Source organism: Pinus tabuliformis, chromosome 3_2 (assembly GCF_031772625.1).
Source record: "Pinus tabuliformis cultivar Carrire ecotype Pingquan chromosome 3_2, CPIR1, whole genome shotgun sequence".
NCBI classification, from domain to species: Eukaryota; Viridiplantae; Streptophyta; class Pinopsida; order Pinales; family Pinaceae; genus Pinus; species Pinus tabuliformis.
In genome coordinates, this window is record NC_142302.1 from 141,333,438 (window position 1) to 141,352,017 (window position 18,580).

The following is an 18,580-nucleotide window of genomic DNA, read 5'->3' on the forward strand; positions in this document are numbered from 1 at the left end:
AACACACTCTCAATTAGTTACCCTACTAAACAAAGAAACTCGCCAGTATTTATAAAATATCCTGTGTTGTAGCTACCAAGAATTATGAAAGTATGCATGTAGAATGATTGTGGAAAGAGACACAATGCTCTACAATCATACCCACCTTATCCTCTGGGTTTCTACCTAGTGACATAGCCCAGGACTAAACAACACTTTACCAATCTGCTTACACCCCAAGGGCAGAGCACCCTAATTCTCGAGGGATACATCAAAAGCAAGCAATTAAGAACAAAAGAATACAAGCCCACTTACCTGCAGCAAACAAGGGGAAGGATGTGAAATCCATAACAGAAAGAGGGCTTGCAGCCTGAGCTTGTAAGAAATGCGTGCCATTGTAGAAATACAAGCAACTTTTGACTGGGGTGCTCTCTATTATTTGATGGCCCTCCTTGCAATATGTGTGAAGCAGAAGGATTTGCAGGATCTAGTCAGGAAACAACATTTCTAAAACATTCATGAATAAATGACAATACCAAAATAATAAAATATTATTATTACATTTTGGATTTGTCCATCAGTGAGAGCAGAATCTCCTCTCCACCTTATCCTCTAGCTACTACTGGACGGTATGTTGAGCCTACAAAAACATAATAGATTTATGCAGAGCATCTTTGTAGTCAAACTCACCCAACAAAACCTGATGTTCAATAGATGCACAGTAGCAAGAATTATACACACAAACCTTTCAACAGTAGACCTGTAACCCATTTCTGCTGCAATTGATCAATAAATGGCTACAAAAATCTTAAAATTTGAGACTACTAATATTATTCAAAGTCACTTAAATATTATTATTGTTATATAAATATCTAAACTCATTTTATAATACTTTAAAGATAGCAATTTTCAGATATTATAATCCCTAAATCCTTTCTTCCCATTCTTAATGACTTTTGCAATTGGAAATAGGGCTTCGCAATGAGGTTCCCTCTGCATTAAACTCTGCAATTGACCCATAACGGTTAGTGTTAGAGTCCTTGGAGGGGCTTTATTCTCTTGAACAAAAGTCAAGTGACAAGAAAGAGTCTGGGCTCCCGGCTCTACACCGGGCCTGTACATTATTGCTGGAATCTCTTCTACCTGTTTTGGCAAATCCTATTTTGGGTTTTGAACATCCAGTTCTGCCCTTAAATATAAAGGAGCAAGCCAAAAGTATTGCACATGAATGGAAGTCGAAGATAAACCTTGAAGGAGATGTTGCCAATGGCAATTCGTTGGAGGCCCAGGCCTTCTTGCAACTTCTAGCTACTTTTGGAATTGTGTCAGAGTTTGATAAAGATGACTTATGTAAGCTTGTTCTTGCAGTTGCACAGCACAGGCAGACACCTAAACTCTGCTGTTCCATTGGACTTGAATAAAAAATGCCAGGTTGGTTGGTTGGTGTTCTGTAATGTTAGCCTCAATGGCTAGGCTGGAAAAATTTCCCATCCATTTTGGTAGATAGGCTTTTTGTTGTTTTATGGCATTCATGGTTGGCCTGGTTTTTTTGAGGGACTGGTGGATTTTATCAGTATACTTTGTTGTGGCTGATTGAGTTGAAGATAAATTTTGGTATTCCCGGCTGTAGTAAACCTTCCCAACGTTTTTTGTTTAGTCCAATGAACGGGTTTCTAAGTTGACGGGGTTGGTAGTCTTTTCTTTAGATCTCAACATTTCATATGCAGGGCAGATACTGAGTGGCCTCTACTAGGTAGACATCTTTTTATGAGGTAGAAAGTTGTACGTAATTTATTTTGTTGATATTAATAAAGGCACCTGAAGATGAACAGCTATGGTAAAGTGTCATAAGGCCTTTCATGAGTGGGGAACTGTTTACTTACGAAAATGGTCTCAAGCTGACATAGCTGTTATCTTTATTGAAAAATCCATTGAAGTTGTCTATATTTTTTTTTTCTTTCATAGTAAACTATCTTTTGGTATTTCAAATGTTTGTGACATATTCAGATTAACTGAAAATTTTGTGACAATTTCATGCATATGTTGTAGAAACCCTGGTCAATAGTTGAAAACAAATTGAGGTAGTCAACTTTGCTCATGCATTTGGGCTGACAGAGAAGTTTGCACATGTTCCTTTGTTGAAGGAATATCTGAAAGATGCTAAGAAAGCTTCTCAGGCAAGTTTAAAAAGTGAGAATAACTCTACTGCTGCACAGGTACGATTGTATTACTGTTATACAAAATGTCTTGTTATGTGATGATCATTTTGGCTTAGTATTGTTGGTTATATCAGAAGTTCCTTTTTTGATTGATATTTTTATTTGCTGCTACATAATGAAGAAAATACAAAATATCTTTCTGCTTACAGAGCTGTTATAAAGTGCATTGAGGAGCACAAACTTGAATCGCAGTTCTCACCAGATCGTCTTCAAAAGTGTGTGGCTCAGCTAGAGAAAGCTAAGGCTGACAGAAAAAGGTCTACAGGTGCTGGTAAGTCTCAGCCTAAGCGTCCTCGTGGTAATGGAGGAAATGATGGTGTATATATGCCTCCGTTAAGTGCAGCTGAAAGAAATCCAGCTCTTTATGCTTATTCCAATGGTGCAGACAGAAGCTTTTATAGGTCCTTAGATAGAGTACAATATTCTGGTGCAGCTCCAGGTGTTACATCCTACAACCTACAGGGCCAAAATACATATGACATATCAAACCAAGGATTATATGGAGCAGCCTATGGTGTTGGAAATAGGAGTCTAGTCTCGCTGTCAAGGCCATATATGTATCCATCAGATAAACATGGGGCCTTCGTTGTTGGGTTCCGGTTCTTACAATTCCTCTACTAATTACAGCAACCATCACTTTGGCAGTGGACTGCTTGCCCCTCCTCTAGCTTATCAGTCTTCTTTTATACATTAGGTAGGTACGGTGCTTATCTTACCGTGGTGAAGCAAGCTCTGATCTTATCAGGCCCCATAAAACCTTTTCTATTGGATGTGGCTGGTAGTAAGCACTTAGCTTTGAAGAGGTTTTTTGACTTTGTTTTTGTAAATCTAAAAGATTGGCAAAGTTCATTTGGCAGCTTTTCACCACTTTCAGTGGTGTTTTCTTCTATTAAGGAATTTTATTTGTGTATGGTATCGAGTGCTTCATCACTTTCCCAAGTTACTATTTCAAAGATGATTCTATGCATGATTTTGGTATTTTTTTATTTGTTTAACAACTCTTAGAGGATCGATCTGTCTCTTTGTGGAAGATTAAAATTTGGTGAATAATATATCATTTGTGATTTGTTTGGAGCTCATAACACAAGACTTTCAATTACATTTGTATGCTGAGGGCTGGTCTTGTGCTGAATATGATTTATCGTCCACTTGCACCTTACCTCTTTGGTACCTGTTTACTCTACGCCTATGAAGTGAATCAGATTTTATTTTGATTAGTCCAATTGTAAGGCTATTTTGGAAACTGGACCCTGCCCCTCTTAAGCTGCTGCATGATTTAAATCACCCTTTTTGAGCAGAAATGATTTGTAGTACTAGTGGTATAGTTTTTATACCCTGCATTAATATTTTTGTGTTCTCTGTAACGAGGACAAAGCACATTGGAGTTATATGTCCCATCTAGAAATATTATTTTCCCGCATCCTTGAACATTGCTGATGTCAATAGTTGGAGAAAAAAACTGTCAATTCGCATGTGTACTTGTGAATCATTATATTTTGAATGTTAGTCAAATTGTTGTATCGTGTGGGGATAATTTTGTTCTTTGATGAAGCACAGTTGTAGAGCTCACCAAATTTATCTTGAAATGTTGTCATCTTTCCCAGAGTGTTTTATTACTAATTATAGAAAATTAGAAATTAGTCATTACTCGCAACTTCACAGGAAAGCTACATAACTGATTGAAAATTTTAAAATGATTTTGGAACCAGACATTTATCAACACTTACCTATAGTTTAAGAATGAGAGGTGGCTGGGTATTTTTGGCCCAGGTTAAATGCCTAGTAATGCGTATGAAAGGTGACTGAAGTTCTTGGGTTAAGAGGAACTCGAGTGCAAATAAGCATTAACTATAATTCAAAGAAGCATTATAAGATTCATGGTTTGAAGCTGCTGGGTCCTTTCTCGCTGGAAATGCTCAACTTTTTGTTTGAGATTTTGTAGCTTATCTTTGGTCTCGTTTAAAAACAAAACGATTTTTGTGAAGATTTTAGATGTAATTTTGGTTGGTTTTTTGTGTTAATGTATCCAGCGAATTGATCTATTCAGTTACATGAGCATTGATTGATTATGTTTCAGAGTGCAAGTTCCAATATGCTTAATGGTCAAATTGAATAAACATTCAGCGAGTTGATCTATTCAGTTACATGAGCATTGATTGGTTATTTTTCAGAGTTTAAGTTCCAATATGCTTATTGGTCAGATTGAATAAATTTCACAGTAAGGTCCATGGCAAGTGGGAGGATCTGCCTGATTTAATCCTAGGGGCATATTTTATTTATTTTTAAGCATTCAAATACATGTTTCTTCCATTTCTTCAGTGCTTTGATTATCCATGTTGATTTCTAGCTTCCTTTGCATTGCATGAGCCTTCAACGCATTCCACCAAAACAGCCAGTATCCTATACAGAAACCAGAAAACCCCGGAACAAGAAATTTTAATCAAAATCACTCGATACACTATTAAGACCATAAAAGCCTAAAATCCCTTTTTTCAGACGGGACAAAATTACAAATCTGGAATAAAGTTACAATAGCTACGACAGCAATTCCAATACCCACGTTATCAACCAGAAAACCCACAAAAACACTCATTAAAATCTTGAGCCCTAGAACCCAAAGCCTGACCCCTAAAACCCCCAAATTTCAACATACCCAACTTGGAACCTCGAAACCTCTTACACATAGAAATGCATGTGACAGACAAATCTGAAGGAAACGTCACGGAACCTACAACTACAAAAACCCGTTACCATTACAAAACCCACTTAAACAACCTTTAAACCCTTCAACCCAAGCCCTGAACCTTAGCAGCCCAAATTTCACTATACATTACAGAAACCAACCCACACTAAAATTTCAAAAACGTAAACATAGAATACCCGCATTTATAGTCACAGAACACACACAAGACCAATCATTAAACCTTGAACCATAGAACCCAAATCCTAACCCTTAAAACCCCAATTTTAGTAATTCTTGTCATACAGCACAAAATACGAATTTGCAAAAAAAAAAATCCGAAAACACACAACACCCAATTAATTTACAGTGTTCACTGAGAACTCTTCAACCTTTAAATCTGCAAACACCCATATTGACCTTAAGAAAAATGCAAATGGCATTCACTAATACTAAGCATAAATGTGGAAATCTTTCAGAACATTCCTTGTCTTTTGGCGAAGTAGATAAAACCTGGAATTTGAACATATGACCTTCCCACGATAAATGCCTTTGACCAATCAACGTCTGTGAATGAAACATGATAAGGGTTTTTGGTTCAATGGGCCGCCTGCCAGTAATAAGCGTAATAAGCTCCAGTAGAACCACACCAGGTGTTGAATCTAAGCATTCTCTCCACTAAATCAACCGCATCGTCTTCGGCCCCAAGTAAGTGCCATCAAAGGAGTTTGAGGGGGATCGTTGTCGAAATGCGTTCTGAAATAATGGCGGTTACTCTCAAGCTCAATAAACTCCACCGTATCCTAGGAATTACCATCAGAATCTTCTGTAGTTGCTTCAACTGAGTCCCGGGGTGATCAGTAGACAGCACAGTAGCAAGAATTATACACACAAACCTTTCAACAGTAGACCTGTAACCCATTTCTGCTGCAATTAATCAATAAATGGCTACAAAAATCTCACAATTTGAGACAACTTCCAAAAAATGCATGTTTTAAGGGCACAGGGAAAAATTCAATGGAAGGAAAGTTGACCAAATCTCTTCCAGCCCTGAATCCTGCATATTCCTGGTGGTTCTTGGTATGTTTTTGGGTGTGCGTGTTTTAAGGGCACAGTGAAAAATTCAATGGAAGGAAAGTTGACCAAATCTCTTCTAGCCCTGAATCCTGCATATTTAATACTACAAAGGTATCATTTAACTGATGTCTAAGCCTAAGTTGTTAATGGTGTGGGAAAGAGTTGGATTCTCATCATCTGCTTGTTAAACGAATTGGGTTCAATTTAATTGCAAATTTGTCAAATAAGAAAACTAACCTGAAAATTCATCCAGTGGGAGGGAACGATCCAAATTCTTTAATTCTTCAATTCAGGCCTACATGCATATCGATATCGAAAAATTTGTTGAAATCAAAACACATATCGATATCCAAAAATCTAATGAAATCGAAACACTAGACATTTGAAAAGAAAAAGAAAAAACCTAAAAAAATTCCAGAAATATTACCTTCCAATGCTTCGTCTAACAACTGCACCATCTCCTTCAGGCTGCGAATTGGAAACTAACATAAGAAACGACGAAACGACAGGCAAACGATAAAAAAAATGGGGATCCTTTTGAAGTGAGACCTGTGGCCAGGGAAACTCTTTCTTTGCTTCTAAGGTGTACGTGACAGAAGTTTCCTTACCTACCAAGACCAACATATAAACACCAGGCCCTAAATATTAACAAATCTAGAAAATCTGCAATTAAAGGAACAAAAACCCTGTCATATGTATGATCAATACCGGGAGGATCAACCTTGAAGGTGTACATGTCAGAAGTTTCTAGTTGCATTGAATGTTGGTTATTAATGTTACTCCTTCCTTGCACGATGCCGCATGTCCCCTGAAATGGAAAATTCTCAGATTCGAAAGGATCCCCAAAATCCATTGGGAAGGGATCAAAAACACTGGATCGTCTGTTGATGAAACGACTGAAAGAATGTCGATCTTGAATGTGAGACCTTCACAGACCTGGAGAGATGAGATGATTTTGCTGAATCTTTTGGACGGATAGGGGAGCATTTACACAAATACCAGGAAATGGGTAGAATGTTCAAGAACAAAGGCGAAGAAACCTAAGAGGAGTTTTCTACTGCAAATTGAAAACACAAATGCAAAGTTTAACTTCACGATTATGGAGGGTTATATGCCATATCTTGTCAGTTAGTTGAAACTATATTAATCTGACGACACATTATTCTTGAATCGTCTAACATTTGATCGGATGGTGCAGGTTTGTGCAAGGTGGCAATTAGGGGAGTTAATTTCAAAGGGAAACGCCTTACGGCGTAAATATTTATATCAACAAATTAAAAAATATCAATGAAAAGAACTAATATCAATAATAAATAAAATATTTATATATATAATTTTAAGTATAAAGAAGATATGTATTTATTTCATAGTTTAATAGAGAGTTAATAAATAACATACAAAAATAATAATATTATTGATGTGTAATTCATTTTATATTTAGTAGGTATATAACATTTAAAACAAACAAATATATTTTATTATCAAGTATATTTACCATCTCTCTGTGGTGTATTTACCATATCTTTGTGGTAATAATTTAGGGTGATGTATTTACGATCTCTCTGCGGTAATAATTTAGGGTGATGTATTTACGATCTCTTTGCGGTAATAATTTATGATCTCTACGGTCATAATTTACGATCTCTCTGCGGTAATAATTCACGATCTCTCCGCGGTAATAGAAAAACAATCTGGGGCACGTGCGTCTGTGGTCCGGATTACTGATACCAGGTGCACACATTCCTTATATTTTTCTAATACATATCTGCTCATATATTTTCAAGTATGAATAATTCACCACAATTACCAAAGATTACCAAAGGTAGACCTAGCACAGTTACTCTATAGAGCCTCTATGAGTATATAGAGTCTTTAGAGAAATGTAGAGAAGAAAGAGAAGTCAAGCTACAAACAGAGTTAGCAGCCATGCTGGAAAATAAATTCACATCTCTTAAAGACAAGATCCAAAATCAAATAGAAAATAAAATAGAACTATTGGAGAATAATATGGAGGCAATGGAGACTAGGTTGCAGGTTGTAGAAAAACAAAAGCAAGATATGAACCAAACATCCCAGCAAGTAGATGCTGATACTTTAGAGAGTCTTAAAATGAAGGACATGATTAAAGAGCTAGAAGAAAAATTTAATAGCCGCCTCATCCTAAATTGTGTGGCAGGTAAATTAGATATCAAACCAATTAAATATGAAATGAAAAAATTGATAGAATTAGACCATGAGAGTAACAAAAGGGCCTTGAACCTTATAATATTTGGTTTGAAAGAGGATCTAGACGAGGATACTTTAGCCATAGCCCAGAAAGAATTACATAACAGATTACAAATTGAAACAATGTGTTTCATAGAAGCAACAAGGTTGGGGAAACTAACTGAGAATAAAGGAAGGTTGATCTGAATAAAGTTGAGCTCTACTGACCATAGGTATGACATACTTAGTAAAACCTCAAGTCTAAAAGGAACGGAATATTTATAAATGAAGATCTCATTCGAGAAGATCAAGTGGAATTAAGAAAGGAGGTTCAAAAGGTAAAGGAAGCTAGGAAGGAAGGAAAATGGGCAATAATCAGAAATACAAAAGCCATTATTCGAGATAGAAACCAAAAAGATAATAATAAATAGCAATTCAACATGCTCCGGATTCTTTCTTGGAACTGCCGGGGCTTTCCATGGAACAAAGGCCTCAGGCTAAGTTGGATCTCGAATGATGTTGATATTATTTTGCTTGTTGAAACTTGGGAGCACAAAGAATCTAAGGTTCCTAACATAGATGGAATTACATTATGGTCTACCTAGAATAAGCGATCCTCCCGTAGAGGCATTGGGGGTATAGCTTGTTACATTAAGAAGAACATCTCTCCCCATACTAGGATTTATAAAAACGACCCTTACAACCAATATAGTTGGATAGAAATTACTTACATTTATGATAAAAATACCTACATAGAAATTTGTTATTTCCCCGCCATCAATTCTAACTTCTATAAGAAAAAGAATCTAGATAAAAATAGTCCTTGCAATGGTTTAGAGAATGATATTTCTAGCCTGAGGAATGAAGGCAACATCCTTTTAACGGGTGACTTTAATGCTCGAACTTCAAGCAACCAAGCTATTCTTCTAAGAAATCATTCCAACCGTAATCCTCTTTGGTTAGACGAAGACCTTCCTCTGGCTAGCCAGTACAAAAGGAGCTTTGAAGACCTCGGGGAGGATTTGTTTGGGTCGGAGCTAGTCAAGCTCTATAGTGCTCAGGATCTCATAATTTGCAACGGTCTAAAGAAGTGGCCCAATTCTAGCTAGATGACCTGCATCCATGGGCTTGGTAGCAGTGTGGTAGAATATGTTATCTCCGAAATCCCTCTATACAATGAAATAACAAATTTTGACATCTTAAACAACCACGAGACTGACTCTGATCATATGCCTTTACTTATAACTCTCAATTTTGTCATGGATAGAGATCCCATAGAAGATAATCCTTATAGCCAAAAGAAGTTAATATTTGATAGAAATAAAAAAAGATCTCTTTCTAAATGAATTAAAAACTAATTTTCTTCCTTTATCTAGTATAGACAACATAGAATATCTCTATCATAATTTTACTACAACCCTCTCATATTTTATTAACAAGTTCTCAATTGAAGTTTCAAATAATAAAAGAAATAGCAAAACCAACCCATGGTATGACAAAGATTGTAAAAGTGCGAGGAGAGCAATTAAGGAAGTTGTTGATGAATCTCTTAAATTTGGCAAGATAAAAATATACAAAGCCCTAACTAAAAAGAAAAAAAGGCAGTATATTCGTAAAAGACAAGAGAATATCTTACACCTCTCTAAGGTAGCTCCTAAGAAATTTTGGAGGCAGATTCTAACTAGGAAAACTAAAGATAATAATAAAATTTTTTAACACCACTAAAATTCCTATCTTAAAAAGCTTTATGAATCTCCAAATGTCATGTATAACTTTGAAACCCTGCTCACAACGAAATAAGTTTTCTCATTAGAAGACATTGATTTTGGGGTTAATCACTTGGCTAATGAGAAAGCTAAGGACATTGAAGGTTACCAGGCAGAAATATTAAAAATTAGAGGTCATGTCCTCATCCCCCACATTCACAAGCTTTTCAATCAAGCGGTCAAGCAAGGGTTCCCTAAAGCATGGACTCAAAGCCTCGTTATCCCTATTTTTAAAAGTGGGGATACAAATAACCCCTCTAATTATCGGACAATTATGATCAGCCCTCTCTTAGCCAAGTTATATGGTATTATTTTGGAAAGGAAGTTGAGCATATGGCTTGAAAGTGAAGATAAGTGGGCTAAAGGCCAAACGGGTTTTAGAAAGAAGCACTCAACAACAAAACACCTCGTTACGCTTAGGATCATTGTGGAGGAATGTCGTAATGATAAATCCAATCTCTTTTGTTGCTTTGTGGACTTTAGAAAGGCTTTCGATACGGTTCCTAGAAACAACCTTTGGAACATATTAGAAGAGCTAAAGGTTCCTTTTGAGTTGAGAGCTGCCGCTATAAGGTTATATGAGAATGTAATTGCCAAGTTAAAGAGCAATGAGGGGTGGTCGAAAGATATTAAGTGTAATATCAGAGTTAAACAAGGTTGCCCCCTCTCCCCTACCATATTTGGCATTTACATCGACAAGCTAGAAGGTTGTTTAGAGGAAGCAGGATGTGCTGGCACGATCTTAGATGGGATAGTCATCATCCTTCTTCTCTACGTTGACGATATTGTTCTTCTCACAAGGTGCAACAACTTATACTTCTTAAGGATTTCTGCTCTACCATGGGTATGATTGTTAACACTGACAAAACAAAAGTTATGATTATCAAATCCAAGAAGGACACTTACGCTAATTTTATGTATGACAATAGTAACTTGGAGGAAGTGTCTTCGTGCAAGTACCTAGGAATTGATATTCATCACAGGCTCAACTGGAACTATAGCATTGAGAAAAGGATTAATGGGGGACACAAAGCTTCTTTTGGTCCTGAAAAGAATTGTAAAACTATAAACCTCATAATGTGGGATAGAAAGAAGTTCCTCTTTGAAACTTTAGTCACTCCGGTTATCTTATATGGATGTGAGGTTTGGGGTTGTAACATCTCTAGAGAATCCTGGAGAAGGATTGAGCAAATCTAGAAGCGTTTTATAACATATAACCTCAAAATTAAAAGCAACATACCCTATCCTAGTCTCCTTATAGAAGTGGGTCTTTCCCCTATCGAGAGCCTAGCTATGACTAGGCTTCTGTTGTACAAGCACAAACTCAATAACATAGGAGACCATAGACTTCCTAAGCTAGCTTTAAATTCCAGCCAAAACCACCTAAGGCTCAAATGAGGTGGTATAAAGACACCAGGGCCTGGTTAAACCATTGGGAGATCGACGGAATGTTACATTGCAAAACATTAATAACATTAAAAATATTGTTACTTCTAAGTTCAAATAAAAAATGTGGTGTGAGAAAGATTTAGCTGCTAAAAGAAAATTAAGTTATTATAAGAAGGTCATCAACCCCACCCTAGAAGATCAAAAGTATCTCTCTGTTTTAACTAGCTCAAAGAAGAAAACTAATATAGCCAAGATTAGAACGAACTCTCATGAGCTCCATAGTGAAATGGGTCGTTGGGTAGTTTCTAAAACACCATGGATGGAAAGGTTCTGCCATCTCTGTGAGAATACGAACTTCGAGGATGAAAATCACTTCCTCTTAGAGTGCCCCGCGTATAACCACATTAGATCTTAGTTTCAAAATCTTTGTTGCAATACTGACCTTCCTAGCCTTTTACGTTGTCAAAATTACAGTGAGCTCGAGAGACTTCTCTCCAAGATTTTTGAGCATAGGAATAAAATCTTAAATCAAACTAAATAATTCGTTTCTTTAGGTCCGATAGACCAAAGTTTGGTCTCAGTGGACGTTAACCATCATCATCATCATCATAAATATCATATTTTATGTCAATTTTATATAAAGAAAAATAAAATAATTTAAATCACTCTAAAAGAGATGTCTAATTTATTTCATTGTTAATATGGAATTAATATATAAAATAATTCTATATATTATATAAAACATGTAAAAGTTAAAAAATTCTAATAGTTAAAGCATTTTATTAGTATGTTATTCAAAACTAGTATAGATTTTTAGAATAATTAAATCTTTAGAGGTGCAAACATTTCTTGAAGTTTTGCACTCCTAATTTTAAGATGTATCTATGTTGGTTGGTGTGTGTGTGAGATTAAAATATTTTAGATATTATTTTTATTGAAATATTTTGTTTATAATCTACATTAATCAATATGATCATTAAAATATTTTATTTATAATCCACGTTGATCACATTAGGATATTTTTTATTGCGTAGAGATATAGAGATGTTGTAATGTAATGTCATGTAAACATTTTAACTTGGTCAAAATAAAATAAAATAAAAAATGTTATTTTAATTATTTTTTATAAATTATTACAAATGGTTTTTGAGATCCAGGTTTATGAGAACCCGTGGTATTGACATATGGTATTCATGTGGATATAGCCTATTTAAAAGGGGAAATTAAAGCAACCTAAATCCATCTTAACTCGAGATCTGCTAAGATGGATCAAATATCTTGGTTTGCAAACCTCTAGTGAAAAGAGGTTTGATCCATCTTGATGTTATATATATATCTTATACTCTAGCAGATGGATCAAATCTCTTGGGTTGCAAACCTCTAGTGAAAAGAGATTTGATCCTCTCAGGCTGGAGTGTATATATATATATATATATATATAATCATTTTTTTTAATTCTTGCATGTCAATTTTATATCAAATGATGAAGAGATTATAAATCTCCAAAAAAACCATGTCAATGGCAGAAGAAATTTCTCTTTTTTTTTTTCTCTCATATTTGAGGTTGAAATATAACCATATATATATATATATCTTAAATCTGAATCTACCAAGCATTGAGAGGGATAAAATTCTTAGATGCAAACATCTTTTAAAGTGAAAATAGATTTGTCCTTCTGGGCCCTTGGTATATTCAAAGTTAAGATGAATGTTAATTTATTTTTTATTAATATAATTTATTTATTTTTAAATGAAAGGTTTGATAGTTTTATTAAAATGAAAGTTAGGATTTGAATTTCATCAAAGCTACCAATATTTCTTGATGGTTTGACATTGAGCACAGAGGCTCAATCCAAGCCCTTAAGAGAATACCCCATGATACAAAAAAATTTAATCCCTTTCTAGCTAAAATTTTTCCAGAGATCCAAATACATTTACATTCCATTTTTCACTACTTTTTATTTGATTTTGACTAGCTTCTTATTTTTCTTGGTGAAATATTTTTACCCTTCTTCCTAACTTCGATCCAACCCATGTTTTCTGCATAGATCAGAGGTCACCCTTAAGTGAGTGAGAATTGTTGTCTTTAGGTTCTTCTTCATCTTCCTGATTTACCCAGGAAATTGATTTTCCAACTTTATTCCTTGAGGATTCAAAAGGGGATCTGGCTTTCAAAAGGGTTTGGTGCCTATGGGCTTCCACTGACGTTGCCTTCATTGGCATGCACTTCTTCGTGACTATTTTTTGTTTCCTTTGGTGTTGTCTTTTGCTTATTTCTTTCCCCTATCTCTTCTTCTTTGTATATTGTATAATGTTCACTCTAAGCTTCTTTCCACCATTTGGGCCTTCCGTTATTTTTCCGGGCTCTATTATTCTGCAAACGCTTGGGGAAGTTTTTTATTACATGCCATGTTTTATAACATGCTCGACATCAAAATGAAATGTTTTCATAATAAAGCTTTTGAACCCATACATAGTCTGGAGATGTCATCTATCTACTTAGGAAAACCCTTAATAAAATTCATCTCCATGCATATTCCAGCATAAGTGGTCTTATAAAAAAAATTGTTTATGAGCTACAAAAATAAAACTTCTCAACTACATTTCCAATAGAAGTTAATGATGAGAGATTCTAAAGATGTTGGGGAAGGTTTAGGAGCTTTACCCAAACTGCAGCCATGGAGATTGATAATGTAACTGAATCAAATGTAGGAGACCCATGGAGATTGATGATGTAACTGAATCAAAGGTAGGAGACCAGGGCTTGAAGAGACCAACACTACCCCAAAACCAAGGCCTATATTTACAAATGATCTTCTTATCCCCAATAATATCAAAGATAATAATAATAAAAAGAAAATGAGCCAAAGGGTGAATATTCAGTTCATCAGTCAAGAGAGGTTTCCATGAATCAGAAATCCATTTATGGAGATCAGCCAACTACAGCCAAAACCCATTAACTCTGCAAACCAAACCTTGATTTGAAAAAAAATTCACAAGTAAAGGCTTCCTCCTCCAAAAGAACATTAAAGGTAGGAACTTCTTGAACTACCAGAAGAATAGATCCGGATTCAGCATGACATTGTACGAAACTGCGGCTTGAGCTCTTTGAGAGAAATATTTTACAAAACTAGTTTCCATTCCTTCAAGAGAGACTAATTTCCTCGTTGAATCATGAGATTTCATCATTAATAAGTGAGCTACATAAACCACACATCGGAGATTTGTGACGAGAATCACACCAAGAGAATGCGCAGTCAGCTAAAGAAAGACCCACCGCAAGAAGTTACATCATCTGTTCCATCTCTTTTGACATATTACGTGGATATTTTCTGAATATAATATTTATTAAATTTAAATCATTAATTTATTTCTTTATATAAAAACATATATATTTTAATCCATATTAATTTGAAATAATAAAAAAATAGTTCATATGAAAAGAACATCTCAACTAGTCTAAACAATATTAAAAACAAAAAAACTCACATGAAAAATAAAAATAAAAATAAAAGAAGCCTATACACCTTAGTTTTAGTTAATTGAAAGAAGGCTATACACCTTAGTTTTAGTTAATTGAGGCAACATTTTACTTTTTGTGTACAGCTGATTGCAACAATAACAAAAGTTTAAGAAAATGATGATAATGAGGTCAAAAGGTTTCCATTTATATTTATTTTACCAAAATGTGCAACCATTTTTGAAAATAGTATTGTGTAATGATTTTGATTTATGTTTATTAAGATTTATATATTTGATTATTTTTAAGAAAGTAAAAATGTTAATGAATTTTTTTTTGATATTTTATTTATATATTTAAAAATTATTATAATTTAGAAAAGCTAAACATTAAGAATAAAGTAATTTTAAATATATTTTCAACCAATATCATTTGAAATATTGCAAAAAAAAATTAACAATCCATTATAAATTTAAATGGTTAAAATTTTATTTTATTTTTCTAATTTTAAAAATATTACATCTATCTTTAAATTTAAAAACCAGAAAATGATAATTTTACAAATTATTATAAATCTGCATTTGAATAATATTACCAACATTTAAAAAATAAAACATTTAAATTCGTTGTAAACAAACTATAATCAATAAAATAAATTCCTAAAATAGCTCCTAAATAACTCCACTGGTTAGTAATTTTTTCCCGTGAGTTTTTTCGTTTAATTGTTCTAAAATAGCTACTAAATAACTCCACTGGTTAGTAATTTTTTCCGGTGCCAAGAACTTTTCTTCTTCGGGTTTGTCACCATGATTAAAGAAAAACGGTTAAAATATATTGTGTTAAGAAATATACACAGATTGAAAATGTTATTTTATATTTTACTCGACAATTTTTCTTATTTCTCCTAGGAAACATATTGCCATAAAAATAAGCATAAACCCGTTGAGGGCCGAATAATATTATGAGAAAAATCAAAACTATGGGTTAGGAAAATCTTCAATCTAATAATATTTAATTTGCAAAATTATTCAAGTATATTTAAATATTTCTGAACTCAAACTTCTATTAAGAAAATCTTCAATCTAATAGTATTTAATTTGCAAAATTATTCGAGTATATTTAAATGTTTCTGAATTCAAACTTTTATGATCCTTTAAGAAATAAAAAAATTGACTTTTCATAAAAATCACAGAATATAAATTTTTGACCTTTCACTCACCTAAAATTAAACACCGAAAGAACAAACGTTGTTATGACAAATTTGAAGGCATTCGATTTATTGGGTGGCGAAGGCCGAACGAAAGTGATAAAGTGTTATGTGGAATTGATGGACCAGTTGATCAACACAGCCTAGGACGTTGAGGCGCTGGAAAAACGTGGTATAATCCACCATCACTTAGGCACTCACCAAGATATATGTGGAATAAAATGAGGGAAGGCCATGAGCATGATCAAAAGGGTAAATATGGACCAATCGACGCTGCTATGGATGAACTCATGCAATTCTACAAATAAAATTAAAGTCAAACCACCCAATTATAATTATAATTGATATATTAAATTTAAGATTTTTTTTAGTTAATATATTAAATTTAATTTTGTTACGCTAACCAAAATGTTTATATTGATATCTACCTATTCACAAAAAAAAATTCAATCTTATCAATTTTTATATTATTATATTTTTCCAAAATGTTTATTGATATCTACCTATTCACAAAAGAAATTCAATCTTATCAATTTTTATATTATTATATTTTTCCAAATTGTTTGTGGCAAAATTATATTAATCAGAAATAAATTATATATAATTTTAAAAAACATTAAAAAAATACATGCTTCCACTTTTTAGAGCCATTGCTGATTTATTAATTTTAATCAACAACCTATTCATAAAATGTTGTGACTTCATATTAAGCATTCAATATTCAATGGATTACACATTTCCATTATAATATTAAGTAAAATAATGGATGAAAGACTTTTTAATGTAATTTAGTTTTGTGTGGGCAGTTGATCCAAATAGCACAAACTATTGTTACAACCACTGCTATCCAGTGAAATTGCAACCATGCTACGTGTGGCATGCCCTAATCCGTTACCTTACGTGTAAAGAGGTCTGCTTTGGCCTCTTCTCATCTCATCAACTTAATGCTCATACCATCGACAATATGGAATTCAAACGACAGATATGGCCCAACTCCATTAAAATATTTTGGAGCTTCATTCTTCATTTTGTTGTTATTGATTTTTGAGTGGACTACATTGGGGTTTCACGTTACAGCTACCCAGCATTTCATTTCCTTTAGGACTCTCTTTCCCATAAGCACGCAATGACCTGATCGGTGATATGATAGGTTTCGATTTTTAAATTTAAACAAAGGTATTTGTATTCGGTGGTTTGAATTTTAAATTTTTAAGAGGTAATTGGTAAAATAAAATCGCTGGATGTTAATAAGATTTGAATTTAGTTTTTCTGTTGGGTTAGTTTTGAAATTTATTATTAAATTAAAAAGTCAATTTTGTTTGAAATGAGAGGAGAAAGGAATTTATATCTTTTCAGAAGTATTGCATATATTTTGAATTTGAAGAATATTTGGTTGTATAACAATTATGACTTCAATAGTTTCCAAAGTTCGAGTTGTTTTTAATGGAAAGGAAAATTATCAAGAGTGGTTTAGAAAGCTTAGAAGTGCCCTTGTTTTTAATGATTTGTGGAAAGTTTGTCAAGGTAGAACATATAAAGATGGAAAAGAAATTGCACCGGAGCCACCTTATAACGAGAAGCAGTGTGCAATTTGGGAGACAAAAGACAACAAGGCATATGCATTAATAACTGCATCGGTTACAAAAGAGGTAAGTTGATATATCGTTTCATGTGGTATTTCATTCGAAGCATTAAATAAGTTGAAAGAATTGTATGATTCACTTTCAGAACTCGAAATTATTAAGTTATTGTTAAAGTTGTTTAATTTGGAGATGAAGGATAATGATACTTTGAAGAGTGCCTCTGAAATAAAAACCATTTTTCATGATATAACCATTAGAATTAAAGTAGATTTACAACTTACAACTTCTATAAAAGTCCTTCACCCTGTCTACTCACAATATTTGGAATCTCTCCAAGCTAGTGGGTAGTTAAAACACATTACATTTGATAAACTTGTAAACAAAATAGATGAAAGAGAAAAGGCCTTTGGGAAGAAAGAGGCCCCCCTAACTCTAATGTAGAAATTTTGTGCCTTGCACAAAAGGATGAAAAGTCTCATGTTGAAACTTCTAGAGGTGATAAAAGTAGTAGAGGTCATGATAGGAGAAATTATAGAGGCAGGGGGGCAAAAGTAATCAGAGAGATAGACAACAAAGAAATTTTGATAATAGAACAACTATCAAATGTTTTAGATGTGGTAAAATTGGTCATACTGCTGCTAATTGTAAAATCCCTTTGGAGAAAGTCAGTGAAATGAGAGAATAGTTGAATGAAAAGAAATATTAGCCACCACTATATAAGGAAAAATCATCAGAGTTTTCACATTACATTGTTTCTCACTATAATTTTAATATTAATGATGTTTTCAACACTACATTTTCTTCATGGTGAGATAGTTGGATTTTGGATTCAGGAACCACTTGTCATATGACATTTAGGCAAGATTTTTTTGAAACTTTTAGTGATGATATTGATGGTGTTATTTACTTTGCTAACAAGTCTCAAATTAAACCATCTAGCATTGGGTATATTTGTTTGAAGATACCGAATCTTGCAGATTATGTTCTACAAGATGTACTTTATATTCCAAAGTTA